Source organism: Trichechus manatus, unplaced genomic scaffold (genome assembly GCF_000243295.1).
Source record: "Trichechus manatus latirostris isolate Lorelei unplaced genomic scaffold, TriManLat1.0 scaffold00353, whole genome shotgun sequence".
Classification (NCBI taxonomy): domain Eukaryota; kingdom Metazoa; phylum Chordata; class Mammalia; order Sirenia; family Trichechidae; genus Trichechus; species Trichechus manatus.
Genome location: NW_004444289.1, coordinates 290,188 through 300,795, shown reverse-complemented (window position 1 = coordinate 300,795; position 10,608 = coordinate 290,188). Strand labels below are relative to the sequence as shown.

General features: G+C 35.9%; 1 pseudogene; it reads left to right on the top strand.

Moving 5' to 3' along the window:
• The window catches only part of LOC101357777 (olfactory receptor 4K1-like), a 19,115-nt pseudogene extending 9,248 nt beyond the window's left edge, over positions 1 to 9,867 (top strand).
• Positions 9,868 to 10,608: the final 741 nt, after the last annotated feature.

The window sequence follows — 10,608 nt, the reverse complement described above, 5'->3', positions numbered from 1 at the left end:
TACTCCGTTTGGTGTTCGGCTGAGTTCTTTATCTCTTCATTTGATGTTCTAGGGTTTCAGGATTGTTGATTCTCTGTTTGGCTTAGTTTTTCGGATCTTTATTGTGGAGGGACGGCGTGGTGCTTCTGCCTAGACCGCCATCTTGCCGGAGTCCTCATGGCCATTATTTCTTGAAGTATTTTTCTTCCCCCTTCTTTCTGTGATTCCAATTATACATATATTAAACCACTTGATATTTTTCCCCAGTTCATTTTTTCAAACTTCTTCTCGAAGCGTTTCACATTGTGAGGTTCATAACACTTACAGAAGTAAATGTATCAAAACAAATGCACAAGAAACAGGAGGGGGAAGTGAAGTATACCTTTATAAGATATATATATGTATATACATATATAAATACACACATATGCACATATGTGTGTATTATCTATGTATATATGTGTACATACATAAAACAATATAATCTTAATATTATTTAGACTTAGAGTGTAATTAAGTAAACATGAATTTGGCAACCCCAGAGCAAGTACTAAGCAAACAAACATAAAACAAAGAGAGATAACTAATAAGCTAACAGTGGAGACAAAATAGAATCATTAAGAAAAGAATCAGTCAGTCCAAAAGAAGGAACAGCAAACAGATGAAACAAATAGTACACAAAGATCTAAATGTTAAATTTAAACACAAATACACTGAGTATCACCGCATTAAATGGAGCCATGCTGGCACAGTTATTAAGTGCTTGGCTGCTAACAAAAATGTTGGTGTTTAGAACTCACCAGCCGCTCCATGGGAGAAAGGTGTAGTAGTCTGCTCCAGTAAAGATTACAGCCTAGGAAAACCTATGGGGTGGTTCTACTCTGTCCTATAGGGTTGCTATGAGTCAGAATCAACTCTACAGCACACAATCACAACAGCAACAACATCACAATAAATAGAAATAGTAAACTAATTAAAAGATAGGAATTGATAGGCTAAAAAAGCAAGACAACTACATGCTGTTAGCTAGAAATGCACTTAAGATATAAAGGCAAAGGCAGCTTACAAGTAAAAGGTGATAGATAAACTAGTAGACTTTATATGATCCCTTGTAACTGCAGAAGACTCACAAGGCTGCATAAACTAGAATTTGATATCAAGACCTGCCAGGGTAAGAGATCAAGTGAACATATTAGATTGTCATTTAAAGAATCTGGAGGGCTACACCCTATGGGTGAGGGAAAAACAAACCTTTAATCCTGTTTCTATTCAGCAAGTACTAACTGAATTGTAGTTATTAACCCCACTCTATCTGCATTGCAGAGAAATAGGTGAGCCATTTCAGGAGAAAGATAAGATTATGAGAAAGCTGATTAAAAATATCTATAAGTAACTTTCAACGTATATCATGATGTGACATATGACAAACTAAAACAAGTAAACAAATACAAACAGATGAAAGTTGTGATGTGTTTTGAAGGGAACAAATAATGTATTGAGATAAAAAATAGAAATCAGGAGATCCTTTGTGTAATAATCTTTCAGTTAATATCTGAAAGATGAAAAGAATACAGCAGATGAAGAACCAGAGGGAAAAATATTCAGGTAGAGGAAAGAGAATGTGAAATTTCCTGAAGTGGAAAGGTATGGTGCATACCAGAAAATGAAGCAGGGTTTAGTGAGAGAAAAGAGTGATCAGAGATGAGGTTGAAGGGTAATACATAAAATCTAAAATGGAAAAGAATCAGTAAGGAGATTGAGTTTTATTCCAACAGCAATGAGAAGATGTTTATCATTTTAAAGTTAAGTGGCTTGTTCTGATTTAATTTTTAAAAGATTACTCTTGGAAGAATGGATTGGAAGAAGTCAATGGTAGAAAATGGGAGATCATTAGAAGGACTTTGAAACCCTTAAGGAGAAAGGTAATGAAGATTTGGACAGGGCTGGTTGCAATAGAAATGGAAACAAGTTGATATATTGGGACTATTTTGGAGGAAGGCAGAGCAGGCCTTGTTAATGGACTGGAAGTATGGAGTGAAGGAAAAGAAGGAATCAAGTTTTTGCCTGAAACCACTGGGTCTACGGAAATGTCATTACCTAGAATGGAGCACACTAAGGAAGGAATAAGTTTGGAAACAGAATTGAAATGTCTGTGAAACATGAAACAGAAAATGTCAAGAAGGAACTTGGTTTATCAATTTGGAGCTCAGAGAAACCTAGGCTCCTAGATTAGGTTCACCACATTTTCTTTGTGCTCACTCTTTGTCTCAACATTAAACATTTTCTTGTTGTCATCTGCTCCTCTCTGTAGACCTTCTTCGTTCTTCTACATCTCTCATGAGATTTCTTTCCACAACAGCCAAAAGCAAGCTGTGTGTATACTTGAGCAACTCCACCCACATATGCCCAACTAAGCTTTCTTTCTGATTTTGTTGTATGGTCAAGTACTGAGCAGACACAATTAAAATATTGAATTTGTTTAATAGAATATTACGTAGTATGGTGTTTGAAACACTTTATCATAAATATTGCCATGAAAAGGAAGAAGCAAAAGTTTAAAGAAAAATATTCCTACATTTCTTAGGCCTCTGACAAATTTACATTTCTTCTGATCTGATTTTCTTCAGATTCTGAACATGCAGGCTAGTGCTTACTGGAATGGTCACCTTTGGTAAGGGAAAAGAGGAACATGGAAGGAGACAGATTATTAAGTAAGATTAAAGGTAGCTATTGTAAGCTTCTGGGTAACTACTTCTTCCCTTGTGATAAATGCCCTCACTTACAAATACAGGCCAATAATTTAAAAATTATGATCATCATGGCCTTGGGAAAGGCAACAAAAATTATGTTAATAACTCCCACAGCAAGAAGACTTCACAAAGGAAATTCTTTAGTTGGTTATTGTAATGAGATTGGCTATCTGAGGTTTTTGGGTGTGTGGTATGATATTTAAATATTTGTTTTGTAGGCCCTTATGGTTCACTGTTTTCAAAACCCGTGGGTTTTGGAGGCTTGTCTTCCTCAAGCTGTTGCTACTCCCTTGGGATTTCTACCAGAACTGGTATGTGGAATTTAATCCCATCAAGCAAAAGATTAAGCATAGATACTACCATTCAGAGAGTTAAAGGTATTCTGAGCTAAATTTATTACTAGAGTTGAGATGACCTGAATTCTTAAGAAGGAGAACTTGAAGTTTGCATGTGTAGTTCTAAAATCTGAAACAAAATGTCAAACCCTGTCTGATTATTGTCACTGCCAACACTGATGACTGATTGGGGATCCAGGTAAATGTGAGCACGTTGATATTTAGTACAGAGAGAACAGAGATGTTAAAGTATAGAATGGGACATAAAATTGTCTTTTTAATGACCAGGTGGACTTCCTTGGATATAGGTTCCCAGTGATCAAGTCCTTCTTAATTAGGAAAAATATATGGTTAAGAATATGTTCTTGGATTATGCAAACCCTCGTTAACTAGCAGTGTGCCCTTGTGACACTGACTTTACCATTAAGCTATGCTTCTTCTACTGTAATGTTAGGATTGTGATAGTATGTCCATCATAGCTTTGTTGTAAGAATCAATGAGATAATGCATGAAGTGTTTAGCACAATGCTTCACACAAGTTGACTTGAAAATAGACTAAGGCTATTATAATTATGAGTGGCAGAGTCGTTTTCTTCCCAGAATTTTACAAATAGAGAGTGCTATAATTTGATATTTTGATTTTTTTTCTCACTCAGGGATTTTTCTTTTTGATTTTTTTATTATTATTGTACTTCAGATGAAGATTTACAGAACAAACTAGCTTCTCATTAAATAATTAGTATACATATTGTTTTGTGACATTGGTTACCAACCCCACCACATGTCAATACTCTCCCTTCTCGACCTTGGGTTCCCTGTTAGTAGATTTTCTGTCCTCTCCTGCCTTCTAGTCCTTGCCTCTGGGCTGGTGTACCCCTTTAGTCTCTTTTTGTTTTATGGGCCTGTCTAATCTTTAGATGAATGGGAACCTCAGGAATGACTTCATTACTAAGCTAAAAGGGTGTCCATGGGCCATACTCTCAGGGTTTCTCCAGTCTGTGTCAGGCCAGTAAGTCTGGTCTTTTTTTGTGAGTTAGATTGTTGTTCTACATTTTTCTCCAGCTCTGTCCAGGACCCTCTATTGTGATCCCTGTCAGAGCAGTCAGTGGTGGTAGCTGGGCACCATCTAGTTGTGTTGGACTCAGTCTGGTGGAGGCTGTAGTAGTTGTGGTCCATTAGTCCTTTGGACTAATCGTTCCCTTGTATCTTGTTTTCCTCATTCTCCCTTTCTCCCGATGGGGTGAGACCAGTGGAGTATCTTAGATGGCTGCTCACAAGCTTTTAAGACCCCAGACGCTAATGTTGAGGGACTTTTCTAAGTTCTAGTATTTTGCACTCTCTTGCATCAGAATTGCATATTTATTTATGCCACGATTAGTCACATAGCAATGTAAGGCAACTAAAGCAAGTCCTTTGTATACAAAATCCTTTATTCAATTTGCTTAATTAACTACACAGAGGCAAGAAGCCAATTTCCTTGTATACAGTTTTCCTTCACTGGCAAACTGTTTTCCTTCTCTTTGACATCTTTGATTGACTCTTTTGTCTCATATCCCCATCATTAACACCAAATCATTTTGTTTGTTAATCTGAGCTGAGAAACCTAGAGTCTGACCCAAAGGAGAAGCTGCTATAATTTGCGAATTTGTGAATTTTCCTTCTCTCTTTATGCTTGACTAGAACGTTTTTAGTTGAACTTCTTGACTAAACCAAATCAATTTAATCAATTTCTAAGTCTACAAAGTACCACATATAGATTTCACATTTCTTCTTTAAATGGAAGGCTACTGTCACACTCACTTTATGTCTAGCTTAGACAGAAGCCTGTAGTACCTTTCCAAAGTCAGTGACCAAGGAAAGATTATCCTTAGATTGTGCTCATGTCCAAGTCAGGGAGCTATTTAACTCTGTATTTGAAATCTAAAATAGATTTTGTAATAAAACATAAAAGAAAGCTTCCCTTTCTTTCACAACGGTAAGTATTGGGAGTAAAATTGTAGCTCTGCTTTATCCCACTCTTTCTTTTACAGGTTAGAGTTAAAGAACTCTGAAGATTAGATGTGACTACAGGTGAATTCAGAGAGCACTCTTAGGAACCCTACCTGGCTTCTCTTCAGTCTCTTCTTTTTTCAGATTTTCATCTTATTATTTCAACAAGTTGTACGTTTATTATAAAAAAATGATTTCATTCTAATATTGTTTCATTAATCTTATTTTTTGCTTTTTTTAAAAGTCTCATAGCTTGTGAAACTGCTCAGAAGCAGTTTTTTCACTCTGATTAACTTTACCTGTACGGTGCTAAAACTTTATGTGATTTTCAATTATAATAGCATGCTAACACAACTAATATTTATATGTCACTTTATAGTTTTCATAGCTCTTTCAAATGGATGTCATCACAAATAAGGGAGTTGTGGTCAATTGCATGAGGAAATGAATCTTATATATTTTGGTCACTGTTATATTCCCACGCCTACAGAGTTCTTGGCATATAATCATAGAAGGTTGTCAATAAGTTGAATGAATGAATGAATGAACAAACAGTATCACAAAATAAGTAATGAAGCCAGAAATTAAACCTAGAACTTCAGATCTCAAATTTTATGCTATTTATAAAATGACTTCCTATGAAAATTTTCAGTCTTTTCCTTTCCCTGAAGACTGGCTAATCACACAGTTGTGAATAAGGATTATGATTGGCTCTTAATATGGAAAAAAAATGCTTTTAGGTTTTTAGAGAAGTTCTGCTTATACTTGTAAAACTAAACTAAGTCAATTCAATTAAAATTGGATACAAAGTAAAATGGTTTTAGATAAGAAAACTTTTGGTTTAACACATTTATCACTATTCAAACTCTTGTCAGACTTTGCATATACAGAGCTACAGTTCAGGAAGACATTTTAAAAGGCGTAAGATTCTATGAGGTGTTACCATAAAAAGCAATGACCATGGCCTCAATATTTGAAAGTCATGCCATGAATAAATATTATATCCGAACACACTGTCATTGAGTGTCACTACAGACACACAGGGAGCGCCTCCAGGCTTGTGAGATTTCGCCATGACCTTCATTTCAAAGGGCCCTTCCTGGAAATCTTAGGTCTTTCTGACTTTATTTTGAATGATAAAAATTACCCTATGTATTTACATGGAAACACAGAATTTGCAAAGCAATTTTATACGCATATTTTATTGTAGAAAATACAAAAGCAAGTTGTTTGTGTGTCTTCATTCTTAAGACTGAATTTATAGCTTCCTAAAGTTGTAAACATATTTAAACTCATGAGGCAGAATTTGTTCAGAAAAGCCAATTATATATCTGTCAAGTGCATAATAAGGTTAAAGGCTAGATCTCCATTTATTTTATCTCTAATAAACCTGTCAAAAATATACTGATGTTTCAAAAAAGAGCACTCATTTCACATGAATCAAGTATTACACTTGCTAGCTACCCCCTTTATCTGGAATGGATTTCCTCATGGTTTGCTCCTCATTCTCCTATCTTTGTTGAAACGTACCCCGCTTAGAGAGACTTTCTCTGACCACCCAGTCATAATCTGTATTCTTTTGCTCTACTTTATTTTCTCCATGTTGCTGTTGTTAGGTGCTGTTATAGCGACCCTATGTACAACAGAACGAAACACTGCCCGGTCCTGCATCATCCTCACAATCTTTGCTATGTTTGAGCCTATTGTTGCAGCCACTATTGTCAATCCATCTCGTTGAGAGTCTTCCTCTTTTTCACTGACTCTCTATTTTACCTTCTCCAGGGACTGGTTCCTCCAAATAACATATCCAAAGTATATGAGACGAAGTCTCGCCATCCTTGCTTCTGATGAGCATTCTGGTCGTACTTCTTCCAAGACGATTTGTTCGTTCTTCTAGTAGTCCATATTATGTTCAATATTCTTTGCCAACACCATAATTTAAAGGCATCAATTTTTCTTTGGTCTTTCTTATTCATAGTCTGGTTGTCACTTGCATCTGAGGCAATTGAAAACACCATGGCTTGAGTCAGGTGTGCCTTAGTCCTTAAAGTGACTTCTTTGCTTTTTAACACTTTAAAGAGATCATTTGCAGCAAATTTGCCCAAAGTAGTGCATCCTTTGATTTCTTGACTGCTGCTTCCATGGGTGTTGATTGTGGATTCAAGTAAAATGAAATCCTTGACGGTTTCAATCTTTTCTCCATTTATCATAATGTTGCTTATTGGTCCAGTTGTGAGGATTTTTGTTTTCTTTGTGTTGAGGTGTAATCTATACTGAAGGCTGTGGGCTTTGATCTTCATCTGTAAGTACTTCAAGTCCTCTTCACTTTCAGCAAGCAAAGTTGTGTCATCTGCATATCAAAGGTCATTAATGAGTCTTCCTCCAATCCTGGTGCTTCATTCTTCTTCATATAGCCCAGCTTCTCAGATTATTTGCTCAGTATACAGATTGTATGTGTCTGTCAGTTTGTTGTACTGTGTTGGCTTGCTAGTTGCTGTGATACTGGAAGCTTTGCCACTGGTATTTCACATACCAGCAGCGTCAACCCTTGGTGGACAGGTTTCAGCTGAGCTTTCAGACTAAGACAGACTAGGAAGAAGGACCTGGCAGTCTACTTCTGAAAAAATTGCCTATTGAAAACCTTATGAATTACAGAACAACATTTTCTCCATAGCATGTATCATTAACTGATATAATATAGATTTTATTTATTTCTTAATCTACCAGCTCACTATCCCTTTATGACGTAAGCTACATGAGGGTGGGGGATTTTTTACATTTATGTTAGTTGCTTTGTCTGTAGAATCTATAATAGTGTTTGGTGCATAGCAGATACTTCATATTTATTTGTTGAATGAATTAATTACATCAGAGATGGTGATCAATAGACTTTGGAAAAGACTTTTTTTTTATTGTAATATTAACCATACTAGAGAATGAAGAGGTTGTAAAAAGGACCAGCAAGATAAGTAGTTCAAATATAAATTTAATTAGAAATGTCTGATGCTAATTAAAATTGCATGTAGCCTCCTCTTTAAAAAGTAAGTAGCTGGTTAGTGCAAATAGTATTAAATTCAATTACTATAAAAGGGAAATCATATTGAGAAAGGTAGAAAGTACATCTGTGATACCAAAGAAATCTTTAGATACTTTTTTTTTTACTCCTTAGCCATTTAACCCAGTGCTGTAAAATTTAAATTGTTTTACTATAAGAAAGCATATGCAATCCCTGACTCATTCTAGTTTAATTTGTTACAAATAAATCTCTCTATTCTTATTATCGCAGATATCTCACATACATGGCCACATCTCACTCCTTTGATGTAATTTATCAGCGTAATTGGGCTGATTTCCATCTCTTTACACTGATCTAAATTTCCTCTCCCTCCAAGATTTTTTAAAGGGCACAGAATCATTTTGCACTATATCTGAATGTGTACGTACAGATTGTGTTTTTCAAAGTACTTTGGAGATCTTGTACACTTCTTCTGCATTAATATTTTAGAATACAGTGAAAATACTGCTTTCTCCCAACTTCTCTGCATCTTTACTGACTTATTGTTGGTTGGATACACTTACTATCTTCCATCTTTCCTTCCTTCCTTCTTTATTTCCATCCATCCATCCATCTAATCTATCGTCTATCTTATATGCCAAAAGTAAATAATAATTCATATAATTATTTATGTAATCACAGAGGAAAGTATCTATTTCTTAACAATAATGTGAATAATCACTGTCTTATACCCTCATCATATTTTTATAGTTATTAGAATTAAACTATTTATCTCATTTACATGAAAGATGAAAGACTTATCTTTATCCATTCAATTTTTTTTTCTCCCTCTAGATAACTTCAGCAGACCAGATTCAATTGATGGTTGGAACAATAAGTCAGTGGTTACTGAATTTATTTTGTTGGGCTTGTCTTGCGCTACAGAACTCCAACTCTTCCTTTTCTTTATGTTCTCTGTGTTTTATGGAGCTGCTGTTCTGGGAAACATCCTTATCATCCTCACACTAATCACAGACTCTCATTTGCATTCCCCAATGTACTTTCTCCTTAGCAATCTCTCCTTCAGTGATGTTTGTCAGGCTACATTTGCTACTCCCAAGATGATTGCAGACTTCCTCAATTGAGCACAAGACCATAACCTTCCAGGGATGCCTGTCACAAATCTTTTTCTTACATGTCTTTGGGGGTAGTGAGATGGTGCTTCTTGTTGCCGTGGCCTATGATCGATACACTGCAATATGCAAACCTCTGCATTACATGACCATCATGAGTAGCAGAGTGCATTGTTCTGGTGGGAGTCAACTGGGCCATTGGCATCCTACACTCAGCCAGCCACCAGTCATTCACAGTCGATCTGCCCTTCTGTGGACCCAACAAGGTAGACAATTTCTTTTGTGACCTCCCTTTCGTGATCAAGCTTGTGTGCTTAGACACCTATGTTTTGGAGATCCTGGTGCTCACCAACAGCAGCCTGCTCTCACTTACCTGTTTCCTCCTTATGCTCATTTCTTACACTATCATCCTTGCTACTGTCCATGGCCAAGCTTCTGGTGAGACATCCAAAGCTCTGTCAAACTTGTCCACCCACATCACTGTTGTGGTTCTGTTCTTTAACCCATTAATCGTCATCTATATTTGGCCCTTTGTAAGCTTCCCAATTGATAAATTTATCTTTGTGTTTTTTACTGTCTTTACTCCTCTCCTTAACCCCATCATTTACACACTGAGAAATAAAGATGTGAAGGAAGCCATGAGGAAGTTAAGGAACCAACAGGTGAGTTCCAAGCAAGTCTTTTGATAACTGTGAGAAAGTAACACAGATCCTTACTTCTTGGTCATTGTAGTAACCATGTATAATAATTATCCTTGTGTTTATATCATAATAATATTCTTTCACTACTTGAGGTGTGGAAACTGGTGATGTAAAAGTTAGTAAATTCAGTGCAGAATCTCATATTATGATGATAGTCCCTGTATTCTGTGGCTCATGTTATCTTCTCTAAAGTATATCAATTCCATATATTAAAACTCCTAAGCAATCTTTTTTTTTTAACCTTATATAGGATTTTTTTAAATCTCTTGCAGCATTTTTAAGCATTAAAGATGATTTCTTAACTCTTCTGATTTGATCAGGGTAGCACAGAGAATAACTTAGCATAATTTGAGTTAAGAACACTCTGCTTTGGCACGATAGGTTGCATAAATGCTCTAAAACATGTTCCTCTGCCTTTATCACTTATAGACTATAATTTTACTAGCTAAAATTTGGGTGCTATAAATGGCTGAAAAAATTCCACACACACAAATAAGACATTGATATTTATAAATCAGACTTTATTATATTTATCATTTGTGCTAAATCTTAAAGACATAAAATACTATAGAAGCAATTATGAGACTGAGTTTTGCTGCTCTGGCTTTGAATCAAATAAAAAGCCTGTTGCCGTGGATTCTGACTCATGGCGACCCCACATGTTACAGAGTAGAACTGCTCAATAGGATTTTCTTAGCTGTAATCTTTATGGAGGCAGTGAAGCTG